Source organism: Trematomus bernacchii, unplaced genomic scaffold (genome assembly GCF_902827165.1).
Source record: "Trematomus bernacchii unplaced genomic scaffold, fTreBer1.1, whole genome shotgun sequence".
In the NCBI taxonomy this organism is placed as follows: domain Eukaryota; kingdom Metazoa; phylum Chordata; class Actinopteri; order Perciformes; family Nototheniidae; genus Trematomus; species Trematomus bernacchii.
The window spans coordinates 17,210,865-17,226,717 of record NW_022987648.1 but is presented as its reverse complement, the minus strand read 5'-3'; positions in this window follow the sequence as shown (position 1 = coordinate 17,226,717).

Sequence of the window (15,853 nt, the reverse complement as noted above, 5' to 3'; positions counted from 1 at the left end):
AGTTACCATCAGTTCGAGGGTATGACCATCATCCAGCCGGGGACGCTACAAAACTCCTGTCAGTTTCCTGCAGCTCACCTCCTCCTGGCAAAAGAGTGAGCTGCCGAATCACACCTGCCTTAGTGGGATGGATGATTGGACTGTGCCATTTTTGTAAAACCAAAGGGGTATTTAGATGAGCCACTTTACCTAAGCTCCCCTTTTTTTTTAAGTAGAGCAATTTTTTGTATCTCCGCTGCACTCAAATATGGACTGGCTAGCAATACATAATCACCCAAAAGTTTTTTTATGTATTTATTTAATTTGTATCATTTTAAAATTAAGAGATGAAGGCAGTCTCTTGACCAGGGATGTCCAAACTACGGACCGGGGGCCAACTGCATAAATAACATAAAAGTCAAAAACTAAACAAATTCTAAAAGTATAATGGCCCACATATGAAACTTTTGCTTGTCACATATTATACTTCTTAAATATATATATTTAAAAAAAATGAATCTGGTTGGTGCTTGCCAACCAGACTGAGCAGCAATCTGAGGCTTCTGTTTTAAGGAATGAGCTGCCAACACTTTTTGTAACAAAGAAATTAAATAATTTGTTTTTTCAACTTTACCTTCTCTCGCAGATTTATGCGTACCCTGATCCTTTTACATGATACAAATACATACAACTTTATTCAGTGGCAAGTACTTCCGGCATCTGCCACAGATGCCACTACTTGCCGAGGCATCTGCCGCTGCTGAACGGGAGTTGCCACAAGATGCCAGAGTAAAAGAAGGTTTACGGTAGCTCACCTTCCGTGGCAAATGCTGCTATTTAAACCCGTATTTATCGTGTAAAATGTCGCTGTTTAGGCATGACTTTATCGAACTGATCTGTACACAGGACTGATATGCGATCTCTATTTTTCAAAAAGATTATCAATTATAATTTCTATTCAATTTTACTTGGAGAACGTGGTTTGCTAAAATAAACAAACGTGCTATATTTATGATAGTAGGCTACTAAAAATATATTGTAATAAAAAAGAAATATTGGCGAGTGAGGGTTGCAACCCAACGCCAGCCCTTGGCAATTGTCGCTTCTGGAGGGGAGTTTCCACTGCTTGCTACGATAAACCAGGTGTATTATTACTAGTAATACAAATAATTAACAAATAAATATCTGTATTGACACAGCAACGTGTACACTGGTGTTATTAGACTTGGCTACAAACTTAGGGCAGCTGTATCTTGCAGTTGCCACTGCTAGTGAGATGCTAAGGTTTATACTTTATAAATGAGGAAAAGGACAGTTATATTTGATTGTACACATGTATAAATGTGTTATTTTAAATGTAGGCATATGTACTTAATTTGTATTATTTTCGTTGTTAATAAACAGATTAATGTCATTGTATCTGTTTTGTTGTTTAATATTTTAGCTTTGATTAAACATTTTTATTGAAATGCTTCAGATGATTCTTATTTGATATTGATATCAGTGAATCTAAACAAACCAATTTATTCTGTTTAAACAATCATGACAGTATAGTAAAAAAGCAAGACACAATTCATGTTTTTTTATCCAACCCTTTTATTGTGTTTCGAAACTGGCGGACAATTTGTAATGCTTGACTGTAACGTTTCGTAGTCCTTTCTTTGGTCAAATGCAAAGGTGAATAGCTTGTATGTGAGTCATCCTCATCCGTCTCCCCTTGCCAGCTTTGCAGTGCTTGTAGGGTTTCAGCTTTAGAAACTGCATTTAAGATTACGAAATATTAGCAAGCAAGTAGTCGTGGCATCTGTGGCAGATGCCAGAAGTACCTGCCACAGATGCCACGGAGTAGTGGCATCTGCAAATACGGGTTTAAACAGCAGCATTTGCCACGGAAGGCGAGTGGCAGCTACCGTAAACCTTCTCTTACACCGGCATCTAGTGGCAATTCCCGTTCAGCAGCGGCAGATGCCTCGGCAAAGTGGCATCTGTGGCAGATGCCGGAAGTACCTGCCACTGCCTGCAAATGCCAAGGCACATGCCACGGCGAGTAGTGGTCACAATCACTGTTAACCCTGTGTTCTAGTATGATAAATAAAATAACATTGTACCTTGAAAATCAATGCATTCTAATAGCGGGTACATTTTACCCGTTGGCGGTTTTAGGTAGGCTATAGCGTACAGCGACCCCTGGCGATTCTAGTGTTAAGTAAAAGTAGAAGTAGCCTACCTAAATGTAGGAATACTCTGAACTTACAAGTAAAAGTCCTGCATTAAAATGTTACTCAAGTAAAAGCGCAAAAGTATTAGCATAAATATATACTTAAAGTACATATTACATGTTTTCATTATAATTAGTGATCATTAAAGTGTTATCAAAGCTGGTAAAGGTGCAGCTAGTTTTAATGACTTTGTATACTGTAGGGTAGCTTGTGAATTTACTCCAGGAGTAACTAAAGTCTGATTTAAGACTTGATTATATTTCTCATCATTAATCAGAATCTCTAGTAAGTAACTAAAGGTAGCCTATTACATAAATGTAGTGGAGTAAAAGTACACCATTTACCTCTGAATTGTAGTGGGGTAGAAGTACTAAGTAACATACAATTTAAATACTCAACTAAAGCACAAGTAGGCTATTTCTGAATCACAAGTAGGCCTACAGTACTTGAGCCTACTTAGTTAGCCTATTTCCCACCTCTGGTCAACAATGATAGATCTTAATGTCAATAAGTTGTCTTTATTTACTTATAATATATCTTGAGTATTATCATAAAAATAGCACGTTTATTTATATTAACAAACCACGATCTCCAAGTAAAATAGATAGAAATTATAATGTTTAATCTTTTTGAATAATAGAGATCGGACCATCAGTCCTGTGTACAGATCATCAGTCATGTGTACAGATCAGTTCGATAAAGTCATGCCTAAACAGCGACATTTTACACGATAAATACGGGTTTAAATAGCAGCATTTGCCACGGAAGGCGAGTGGCAGCTACCGTAAACCTTCTCTTACTCTGGCATCTTGTGGCAACTCCCGTTCAGCAGTGGCAGATGCATCGGCAAGTAGTGGCATCTGTGGCAGATGCCGGAAGTACTTGCCACAGATGCCACGGAGTAGTGGCCTTTGTGGCAGATGCCGGAAGTACTTGCTACTGCCTGCAGATGCCACAAAATGCGCTTGCTGTCTCTCTTATTACCTGTTTGTCCATTTCAAAACTAAGGGTGTGGCTCAGACAAGTACTGTCATGTCCCAAATTACAGATGCATTGGCATATTGATCTTTTATTTCAGAAACTGACACTACAAGAGAGCTATGTTAATGTTTTCTAACAATATTTAATTTATCAGAAAAATGTGTGAAACAAAACTGACTTTTAACAAACCCGGTTTATGGATCTTGAAAACCTAAGGTCTTTACTACTAACCCAATCCTAGATTTAAGGGGGGTGTCCAGTCTTATTCAGCCAACTAACCAGTTTACTTTTGCTGAGTCAAACTGCAGTATAATATAAAAAATAAATAAAAGGCAACTGCTGCTTACATGGGCCTCTGGACTTTGGACATAAGCAAAGTTAAGGCTTACAAGATGTGTTGCTAAAAGCTTTTCTAGTGTACAGTGGTTTATGATTCAGGGTCATGGATGAAACACATGTTCTCCACAATATACCAGCCTGGCTAACAAGCAGGTGCAGGAGTGAAAGAGTGAAGAAGGATAATACTCCATACATTTCTCAAGATAATCAACATCAGGCATAACTCTGAATTTAGGCTTCTGAATGAATGGCCTGAATTTGATTGCGCTTATATCAACTGCTTATCAAACTAGGGCCTCCTCTGAACTGAGTTCCTGCAGCCTCTCTGTGGTGGATATTGCGACTGTCTCACAAAGAATAAAGCCTAACCCCAAAGCAGGAAATGAACCAATAAAATGCAAAAAACAAATGCTAATTATACATACAGGGATGGTGAATGAAGTATGAGCATGAATACTTTTTTGTAATCTTTATAAATCAGAACCTTTTATTTCACTGGTATCAAAATAGTCCTCTATAAAAATGGTTAGATTTCCCCAAATATAACCTAAAACATATTTTATGTAATCAGATGCTAATGAAAATAACACAAAAGTAAAAAATCAAAATGGAAACAACAGTAGGCCTACCTCATTCATATTTGAAGAGTTGTCCGTTCGGTTCAGCTTGTGCCAAGTTTGCCAAATAAATGATGTTTCCTCAGTTCTCCTATTTATAAAGGCTGCTGATGTCCAACCCCTAATCGTCGTTTCCCGGTACATACAGTGCGTTTCGTTTTCCAAACAAGTCAAAAGCCATTTTGTACGAATCGAAACTTAAGAGGGCAGCAACATCAGTGCAAATCACAGATAGTTTCTTGTGAACTCCCCAATGAAATGAAACTTTTCTGAGGGACGAGGAAGTCACTGTAGGATAGTATCTACCCTTTATACATTGATATTGACTTGGATATACAATAAATGCCCATCATATACTTGGTGTTGTAACGTTTGCACACACTGATCTTATCTTAACAATAATTTGTCCGCTATAATTCATATTTAACTTTGAATGTGCAGACTCTCTCCTACATTAATGTCACTCTCATTCTCTGCGACGCATAGGCAATACAAGTTATTCCGTCGCACGCTAGATGTTGCTGCAGCCCCTGTATCCAGTAAACAGCCCTTTGCAGGAAAAAGGAGGGCTCGAAATGCTATCCCTCAGTCTTTATTTTACGGTGTTATTATAGTGCTTAACTGCACTTAAAGGATAATTTCTTTCAACATGCCCGTTTTCTTAGGAAGAAAGAACACGGTATGTAAAATCCCTTCTTTATGTGCCATTATTCGCATCTTAACATCGCATCCATGGTGTTTCTGGTTTTCAATTTTGCATGCCGATTAGTTTTAGAACCGTTTAACAACACTCGTAATCCGGTCAACGAGCGTGCGTCATTAACAGGGAAGTGAAGAAAATATGATTATAATCGTCATCATATAATGTTTTTTTGTTTTTTTTATAGGAATAAAGCTGATAAGACACAGACGTATACATGCATGTCCAGGGGCGGATCTAGAAAAAATATTCATGGGGTGGCAAGAGATTTTGAGGGGTGGCATCCCCTGGCAGAAGTATATGCTGATTTAATCGCAGTCATATCAATCAATGTTAACTTGGAAAGCCACACTATTGATATTTTAACTCAATAACATTAGGTGACATTATTGTGGCACATCAGTAAATCCTTAAATAGAGATATATAAGGTGGCAATTGAATGAATTTTAACTGAACAATAACTGAATGAGTTTGTTTCACTCTTAGACCAGCAGGGGTACCAAATATATGCAGACTGCTGCAATAAGTACTACATTAGTGAACTGTCTCATCAATGTTTGTCTGAATTAATATGATAATATTTACAATCATATCATTCCTATCAGCTGTCAATCAGTGTTATGATTAACATATTCAGTGTTATTATTAAATAAACTATATTTTTTGGAGGAGTTAATAGTGAATATTCCTCAAAATGCTTGCTCACCCTCATATATCAAAATTCAAAAGAATCAAAAGAACAGTTCAGGACCCCACAACTTCATTGCAAACAGTTACAACCTTGACTTTACATCAGAAAGAACACACATTAAAGAAGTGACGAACTGCATCAATTAGGGTTAAAAAACGTGTATTCAGCTAAAACATATACATCGCTGCAGTTATTATCCAGTGGAATGCCCTTACCTACTGGCCTAGTTAAATCAAAGTGGTTACTTTTTTTTGGCTGGGCAGTGAAGTTTTACACACCGTCTTATTTGACTTTCTCAGGACTTAAAACAGTTTTTTGGGGGCAGACCCCCTCAAAGAAAAACAAATATTTACACACGTAAGGTCATCATCTTAACAGTTTTTTATGCTCATCGAGTCATCCGTGAGCAGAGCATCAAGTTGGCATGCCTATAACAGCTGAATGCGGCGATTACCATCTTGTTCAGCAACACGCCTCACAAACTTATTAAGATCTAAAGCTTTAGTGCATTTTGATTCAATGCTGAGTACAGCCAAACTTGACAGTCTCTTCTCTGTCATTGTAGACCGCAAATACCTCATTCCTTCTGTCTACTTGAGCCCGAATCATAGGCCGTTTCTCAATGTCGAGTAACTTGCTGCAGAGCCACTATTTCAAGTATACTACGTCATCGAGTGGCGCCGAATGCTGGGCATTTAACATGCATTTAAACACTCCTTCGGCGCCCATCGATGACGTAGTATACTTGAAATAGTGGCTCTGCAGCAGGTTTACTCGACATTGAGAAACGGCCATAGACTATATATATATATATATATATATTAGGGCTGTCAGTCGATTAAAATATTTAATCGCATTTTTTATCTGTTCTAAATGTACCTTAGAGGGATATTTTTCAAGTTTTTAATACTCTTATCAACATATGAGTGGACAAATATGCTTTATATGTTTGTTTATTATCATTTGAATAATGACAAATATTCTCATGAATATTAAACACAACAACCTGAACATTACAAATATTCGCCTCAATTCAACCTGGAACCTCTCTCATACAATAATACATTGTGTGTGTGTGTGTGTGTGTGTGTGTGTGTGTGTGTGTGTGTGTGTGTGTGTGTGTGTGTGTGTGTGTGTGTGTGTGTGTGTGTGTGTGTGTGTGTGTGTGTGTGTGTGTGTGTGTGTGTGAATGAATGTGGAGACACTGTGATGGATCGTTAGAGCTATGTGCAGCTCAAGCTCGAACGGGAGCTGCCTGGACGCTGCAATCATGTTGCGCGCACTATCCGTGCTGAGTGTGCTGACTTTTCGTACAATGTCCCACTGTCTGGCTACCTGCATCAAGTCAAGTGCTCGGCGCAGTTGTCGGCGAAATGTCATTGAAACAGCTCCTTATATCCGTTAGCGCAGCTAGCTAGCACCAGATGCTAACAACAACAACACGTAAGGTGTGCCTCGCTCGCGCGAGTCGCGCCACACGTACACACTCCCTCCCGGTCCTCCCGATGGCCAGTCCGGGCCTGCCGGTGAGCGTGGAAGTGTGGTCTGCCACAAGCGGGCGTCAGGAGCGGGGCTGTCAGCATCAGCTTGTAGATGGTATTTTACACTCGATGCGCTCTGAAACTATGGCGGCCGAGGACAAAAAATACACATGCGTTAATCGCGTTAAAATAATTAGTGGCGTTAATTTTTTTGTTGCGTTAACGCGTTATTAACGCGTTAACTTGACAGCCCTAATATATATATATGGAATGCTTCTCGTTTTGCGTCGTCCCGTTCAAATGAAATCGCCGCAAATCACATTTCAACGCTCGCGCCAGGGCCGGGGGAGGGGTTACAAGTAAGGATGGGTATCGTTAAGGTTTTAACGGTACTACTACTTTTATCGATACCGCTTATCAATCCGGTCTTTTAACTGTACTTTTATCGGTTCTTTTGGAGAAAGAAATAAGGTAAACTAACTAAATAAATTGTGAACAAAACTAACATTGCTTTTTATTTAAAGGGGACCTATCATGCAATATGCACTTTTGTATGTCTTTTATACATGAATATGTGTCCCTGGTGTTCCAGGGAACTCACCAAGTGTCAGAAAACACAACCCTCTCTATTTTCCTCCATACCCAAATCTCTAAAAAAGGGGCTGCAACGGATCTGATAAAAACTGATCCAGATTTGAACACTGTCCTGACGTCAGGACAGTGGCGCTACGGCTATTGGGCCAACTCCACCAATCAGGAGGAGACAGCCACGGACATTGCCGTTCGAAAGCGCTGGAGACGCTGTAGTACATATGCCAGGCCTGTAGGTGGTGCTGTTCTCACTGAATCTGCCCTTGCAAAAACAGGGTTAACAAAGTGCAAATTGAGCGAAATGAGGCATGGCTAAAATGCATGATCTGTTTGGTATTTTGACAAAGAAAAAGTATAAATATGCCTTGTATAGGTATGGTCCTACACTATATTATTATAATATAGCATGATAGGTCCACTTTAAATTAAATACATAATATTTCACATCAAAAGAAACAACAATGTTTTAACAAATCATATTAAATAATCTGATGACAGAATTGTAAACAGAATAGCTGAAACTTTAACAAAATAAATAACTCAGTTACCTCTAATCATTAACCCATGTTTGTATAATTTAGTTAACTCCGTGTGTTGCTGCTAGCATACATAATACCTGACGTGGAAACGTTACTCGTGGATGGGGCTACAGAGCTACTAGAAAGACAGTCGAAAAACTGCATTTCTCCGTCTGAATGTGGTGCACTTTTGCTAAATGTTTCGACAAATTGCTCGTGTTACCGCCCTTACATGCTAAACTCTTATTGCACTTTTGGTAACGAGCATTGTCCACATCGAGACGGGTAAAGTTTAACCACACCTCGGAGCGCGTTCTCTCCGCCATCTCCTCCGTGTGTGTGTGTTGCTGCATGTAGCAGCTGCGTGTGTGTAAACAGCCCCGCCCCCTCGCAAGCAGACGGGGGAGAGAGATCTCTCGTCTGGATTGGAAAGATCGAAAATACTAAACATAATCATAGACGCATTTTGCAGTCTTTTTGCGTATTAGAAACGGAGTTGGCGACACTAAAACTGCAATATAATGTTTGTGTAGCAATAATACATATGACATATATTTTTTACATGTCTCCAGTACCGATAAAAAGACCGATAACGTCGGAGCTTAACGGTACCACGGTCTTTTATAATTCAGCCCCGGAGCCCGTTTAATACCGGGGCTCGGTACCCATCCCTAGCTACAAGGCTCGCGTCTTGTGCTGCATTCACTTGCACTCGGACATCAGGGATTTTCTCTCATAAATGTCCGATGAGCCACAACTTTTATTTCAAAACAAAGCTGCCAACTGGGGTGGCAGCTGGGGTGGCAAGGCTATTTTTTACCCCATGCCACCCCGGTAGATCCGCCCCTGTGCATGTCTACCCTCAGCTACACCGCTGTAAAGCATGATACACATAATGTGTTTATCATTTTCAGATGTCCATGTGTCATAACCATAGACTATATATAAATGGACGTAGGGCCCGTGACGTCACCCATAGGATTCTGCAGAGTTGCCGAGAAGCCCTTAGTAGGCGGAGTCGGCCACTAACGGCTCGACAGTGACGTCAGAGTCCAACTCCCGCCTGCTCCAGCCTGCTCCAAATAAGGGCAAAGAGGCGGAGCCGAGGCGGGACCTGCTGCCACCGAGCTGCAAGCTCCAGAGCTAGCTGAAGCTACCAAGCTAAGCTAACATGCTCCCCGTCTGCACACTGCCGTCGCATTTTACGTTTCTAAGGTAAGCGGACATGAAACTATTCAGCAAAACTATAAATAATAATCTAAGTCAGGGGTACTCAAATACAAATCTTAAAGGTCCAAACATGTTTTTTCAATAAGACAAAGGTCAGTTTATTATGGTCATTCAAACTTTTAAACAATTGCAACAAGATTCTTAACACGAGGTTGCAAAAACAAAAATAATCTGTATGCAGCAGTTTTCATTGTTGTTGTGTCTGTGCTTGATCTCTCAGAGTCGCAGTGTAAGAGCTGCACAGTTATGAATAAAGGCAGCTGCACCCTCTTTCATTCAGTATTCCCATTATTGCTTTATAAATGTTTTGCCCCCTTGTGTGTCCACTGAGGTTCGTCAGGCCCAACACATCTTCAACAAACTCCCCCTTTGCCTCATCATAAAAACTCACAAACACCAGCAACTGAGCAATGTCAGTGGTGTCAGTGGACTCATCCACAGCTAAGGAAATGCACTGTGCATTTTTTTATTCCATCACAAAGCTGATTAATCAAATCACCAGCCAGCATGTTCTTCTGGTTGCTGTGGAATCTGAGAGGGGGATTTGCTTGATTTTACCTGTTATTTCCTCTTTTTGTTTGCCTTCAAACATGGTCTCCATCACTTCAGTCATGCATTCTTTTATACTTCAGTTATTATCCAGTGGAATGTCCTTACTTACTGGCCTAGTTAAATCAAAGTGGTTACTGTTTTTTGGCTGGGCAGTGTAGTTTTACACACCGTCTTATTTCGACTTTCTCAGGACTTAAAACTGTTTTTTGGGGGCAGACCCCCACAAAGAAAAAAATATATTTACACACGTAACGTCATCATCTTAACAGTTTTGTATGCTCATCCGTGAGCAGAGCATCAAGTTGACATGTCTATTACAGCTGAATGCGGCGATTACCATTTTGTTCAGCAAAACGCCTCACAAAATTAGTAAGATCCAAAGCTTTAGTGCGTTTTGATTCAATGCTGAGTACAGCCAAACTTGACTCCTTCAGTACTTGCGTCCGAATGGTTCTCGTTTTGCGCCGTACCGTTCAAATGAAATCGCCACCAATCATATTTCCACGCTCACGCCAGGGCCGGGGGAGGGGTTACAAGACGTGCGTCTTGTGCTGCATTCACTTGCACTCGGACATTAGAGACTTTCTCTCATAAATGTCCGATGAGCCACAACTTTTCTTTCAAAACAAAGCTGCCAACTGGGGTGGCAGCTGGGGTGGCAAGGCCTATATTTACCCCGGTAGGTGAAACTAGGCTACTAGCTACCTACAGTACAGATGCAACTAGATGAGCTGTTAACTCTCGCTCTGACTTTTTTTTTTTTTTTAAACACACACGCATTTTTCCCACCCGCATTCCGCGAAGACCCGCCCTACTGTGCCTCTGATTCGCAGACTGTTGGTGGGGGGAAAAACGCTGACGGGATGCTGAATGTGATTGGACCAATGTGTTGACAGACACACACAGACAGTGGAACAGTCGTACATGCAGAGCGCTGTTTGCAGTGGACATAGCGGAGAATTTTGACTCGTTGCGTTGTGGCGATGTCTCACAGATATCACAGATAATACAGATAATACATATGAAAAGTATAATTTGCTCAGAGTCCAGAGACAGTTGTGGTTCGGTCCGGATCCGGACCGGAGTCCGGACTTTGAGGATGCCTGATCTAAGTTATTGAGTTTTTAGCATAATACTTCAGAATCTTGTTTACAATTGTGCCAAATTCAACACTGGAATCAAGCAAATATTAATATGTTTGCATGACATTAGTTATTTATATTTTGCCATCACTTAATTATATGTTTAATACATTTAAGTCAAGCTAAGGTACATGTGATGGAAGCTAGTTAGTGCTCTTACCTGTGATGCCTCCTCCAAACAGCATTATAACCAGACTGTATCATTAAAACTACAAGTACCAGTTCTAGATCCTTGACTTTAGACAAACAATTCAAAAGACAAAATCAACTAAATGTATTTAAAGACCAATCTTTATTTGAATGTGCCTCCTAACCTGATATATTAGTTATACAGTAATAGTATTGACAATCTAAAAAAACTGAGCAACTCAACAGTCAACTTTATATTTCTTATTGTCTAAAACATTTATTATTTTCATTTTTCCCCTCTCATATTCGGTGTGGACGGATTGAGACAGCGTGGTGTCCAGAGAGCTGCAGAGACTTCAGGGAGAAACCTCCGTGTGATGGATGTCCTGTCTGTTGGTTTGGAGAGGACGGAGGGTCTTTCCTCTGCGAGGAGGACCAGGCCTGATGGAGGAGCCCATGCTGGGCATAGCTGATACCAACTGCACAGGCCTAGTCTGTCACTTTATTTGACTAAATGTGTTTACTTATACATTTAATAGGTTTACACCTTCTGTCCATATGTGCTTTTTATTTAAAACATTTTTGATTAACTTTTGGTTCACATTTCAATAAATTGAATTTGTATTTGCACTCCTTTTGTCCATTATTCTTACTGAAAATGTTAGATTACACATTCACATCTGACTGAAGATTGGCCCCATTTATTTGTGACGTTGCAAACTCTGCGGTACAAAGTTTGCATCACACAAGTGATGTGAAGCTCATAAAGTGAGGCAAATAGAAATAATCAGCTGATGGAGTGTAGATGTGGAAATAGGTGCATTCAGCTGACTTTGTTTTCACAATAAAAGTGTAGTTTCTTAGTGAATGTCCTGTACTGGTCTTAAAATCTCATAACATCAGCGTTTCATTTTCCTCTTTGTTGTTCTTTTTGACCCTCAGAGAAGGAGAAAATGTTGAATCGTGTCTTTCAGGCATGTCCTTTCCTAACAAAAATTACAGGAAACATAAAACATATTATTGCAGAACAAGTGTGTTATTTATGAAAGAGGTGTATTTGTGTGTTTAGGGGCTGTAGATATAATTATTTTGTAATTGTAATGTTTTTTTATTTATTTCAACAGTGAGCTACAAAGACAATCAGATTATGAATGAACAGTATGAAATTCATCAACATTGAAATATATTTTATTATCAAAATAATATGGAACTGTTATCAAAACTTAGTGCAACGTCATAACCCTCCCCTCGCTCTGTGGTTATAGAGAGCTGAATTCCCTCCCTTTCCGGTGGAACTACATGGGACTTTATTTCGGAAAAATTATGTATTGAAGTCAATGGAGAGAGAAAGATTGTCTTTCGATCCCATTTGAATTGTGCCATGAATTACACATATGATGTTTGTCAATTTAAAAGATAATTTTGCAAGTAAAAAAAAAAAAGATTGTCGTAAAACTGTGAAGTAACCGCTCAATGAACTACATCTCTGGTCTCGCACAACACACGTCACCAACAACAAGCTGGCCGTCACGTTAGCACATTTCACCTCTTTCTTTCAGAATGAGGCGAAAAGTATTAAACGAGGAGAAAATCACTACAAGTCTGGGCATGTTGAGAGCTGTATATACACAAAAGGGGAGTTAGTCGGTTCCGTAAGAGCCGAGGTGAGTGTTAAATGAGTGTAATGTGTAACGTTAATGTCAGCTAGCTAACATTAACTAACAAGGTACACTCCTGTGTTTTGTTTGAGCAACTAGTTTTCTCGTTAAGAACTGCGTGATCGCTGTGTATGCTGTGGATAACGTTAGTGTTGGCAAGGACATGGTACACAGAAAACTAGTTGCTAAAACAAAAAACGAGAGTGTACCTTGTTAGTTAATGTTAGCTAGCTGACATTAACGTTACACATTACACTAATTTAACACTCACAGAAACCTTGTACAGCCGGTCCCACATGCTGGCTCTTACGGAACCGACTAACTCCACTTTGGTGTAATAGCAGCTCTCAACATGTCCAGATGTGTAATGATTTCCACCTAGTTTAATACTTTTCACCTCATTCTGGTGTTGGTGATGTGTATTGCGCGAGACCAGAGATGTAGTTCATTGAGCGATTTCACACACACAAATAAGTGTTACTTCACAGTTTTACGACAAACTGTGACTTTTTTTTACTTGGAAATTATTTTTTAAGATTGACAAACATCATATGTGTAATTCATGGCACAATTCAAACGGGATCGAAAGATCACTTTTCTCTCGCCATTGACTTCAATACATACTTTTTCTGAAATAAGGTCCCATGGAGTTCCACCGGAAAGGGAGGGACTTCGGCAGCTCGCAGACAGGGAAACATGAAAGAAAACATGGATGCAAAATGGAGAGAAATCCCAAGAGAAATTAGATCAACACAAACCTCATGTCAGTTTCTCCCTGCGATTTCTCGCCTCAACAAATAATGTTTTGAAGAGGTTTTGTTGAAAAGAGTTTTGAGTATGAAAGAGTGTCCGTGTCCTTAAACCCAGGACACATGATAGCAGTAAGGTATAACACTACACAGTTCCATTAACTTCATCTACTGTCCGTTTCTATATTTTCATTATTTGTTGTGTTTGCCACACACTAGTGCCATAGACTGACACCATGTTAAGTGTTCGCAGAGCCATTGCAGGTCATATATGATTTTTATAGAAGAAAATCCATCTTACGTACATTGTCGTCTGCCTGAAGTCAACCCGGATTTTAGTGTTCCTGCTCATTTCACATCATGTTGTTAGTATTGCAGAGACGCACACATCAGTTATTGCTTCATTCATTCAAAAAAGTGTAATAAAGTTATTGTTTTATCTAAACAAAATGCAATATGAGTGACGTGAAAGACTTTGAATGACTGCTGCAGACAGTAAGTGCCCAGCCTTCGGAGTCGTGAGATGGCGAGGAATATAATCGTTTCCATTAGCAACCTGCCAAATAATATGAATGCCTTAAAGGGGACCGATCATGCAAAATGTACTTTGTGATGTCTTTTATACATAAATATGTGTCCCCGGTGCGTCGGGGAACTGACGCAGCGTCAGAAAATAAAACCCTCTCTCTTTTCCTCCGTACCCAAATCTTTTAAAAACAGGTGTACAACGAGCGGATACAGATTTCCATCCGCTGTGACGTCGGAGGACCCACAGAAAGTTGCTATCAGAAACAATGCCTGACGTGTTTTGGATGTAATCTCGTCTTTGTTTACATTAGCAAGCCTCGCTAACACTCAGAGCTAACCTGTACTGAAGAGCACATGTGTTTAAAAAGCAGGAAATAAAAAAAGAACTCACCTTGTGATAAACCTGCAAGAGAAAAAGCATTTGAGCTCCATACTATTTCAGAAATAATCCTTGACGTGGTTTGAACAGGATGGCGTTTTATCACAACCGAATTTAACTTTATCTCCGGAAGAATTCTGATCAGGCATTAGCTCCGCCTCCTCTTCTTTCTTTTTTTCAAGCCAAGGACCCAAGATCCGCGTTTCTCTAACAGGGCTGCAAAAGAGGGGTTTGAGCAGTATGAGGCATGGCTACAATGGGTGATCTGTTTGGAATTTTGAAAAAAAACTTCACGGACATGTTTTGTATAGGTATGGCCCTACAATATATTTTTCAAATATAGCATGATAGATCCACTTTAAGTACATTTTCTGACTCTTTTCCTATCCCAGCTTAACTTAATTTTGTGAAGTTTATCAGATGTATGATAGGGAGGGGGATATGCAGAGGGAAGTAAGGTATGGTAAATCCTATTGCACCCAAAGTCTTTCATCTTTCTGGTTAATATGAATATACTTTATCGTAGCATCAGCCATAACAAACACACACTCCATAAATATTTTTAAAGTGTCTGTCCCTATTGTCAGTTGTGTTGAATGTGTGTTTTAAAGCAAAGGACTGGAAAACATTGGAGCCGGTATTGGTTTCATGCAGAATGTCAAAGCCAAATTTCGAGTGCCATAGTGAATGAGAGTTACAAAAGTATTTGTATTGCATGTCTTGATGAAGGCAAGTGTCTAATATGCTCATAACATCTTGACCTCCCACATTATCACATTGACTTTGTAAAGATTCACTTCACTGTGTGTTGCTTCTTTTCTCTGTGTGATCATCCCCTCAGAAACAGGCTCCTACCTGCTGTAAGTATGTACAGGTTTTGTGTAAATTATTAATAGATGGAGAAGATGACCACATAACACAAAGACTGAATCTGGTATGTGAATTTCTCCCTCACAAACAAAACATATTTGAAACGTGTTTGTTGTGTTCTGATATACTCCTGCCAATAGGGGGCACAGTGTAACCAGAGTAACATACAATGTTGAGAGAATAAGTGTATGCCTGTGACGTGGGCAGAGCTAATAATTTCATGACATCAATTCAATTTACTAATCCTGAGCCAATGTGACCTGTCTTTTAGTCTGTTTGAAAAATAAAGATTTTTCGCTATGGAAAACTAAATAATAATAATGGAATCCTTTACCAGAACATTTCCAATAACAGAATCATCAAAATCATTAAGAGGCGATCCAAAATAAAAACACACAATGTAGTCTTGTCTTTAAAAAAAGAATCAAAAGTATCATCTTCCAGTTGTAATAGTCTCTGTACTAAAAATGTGAAAATAAAGCATATGCAGTACAATAAT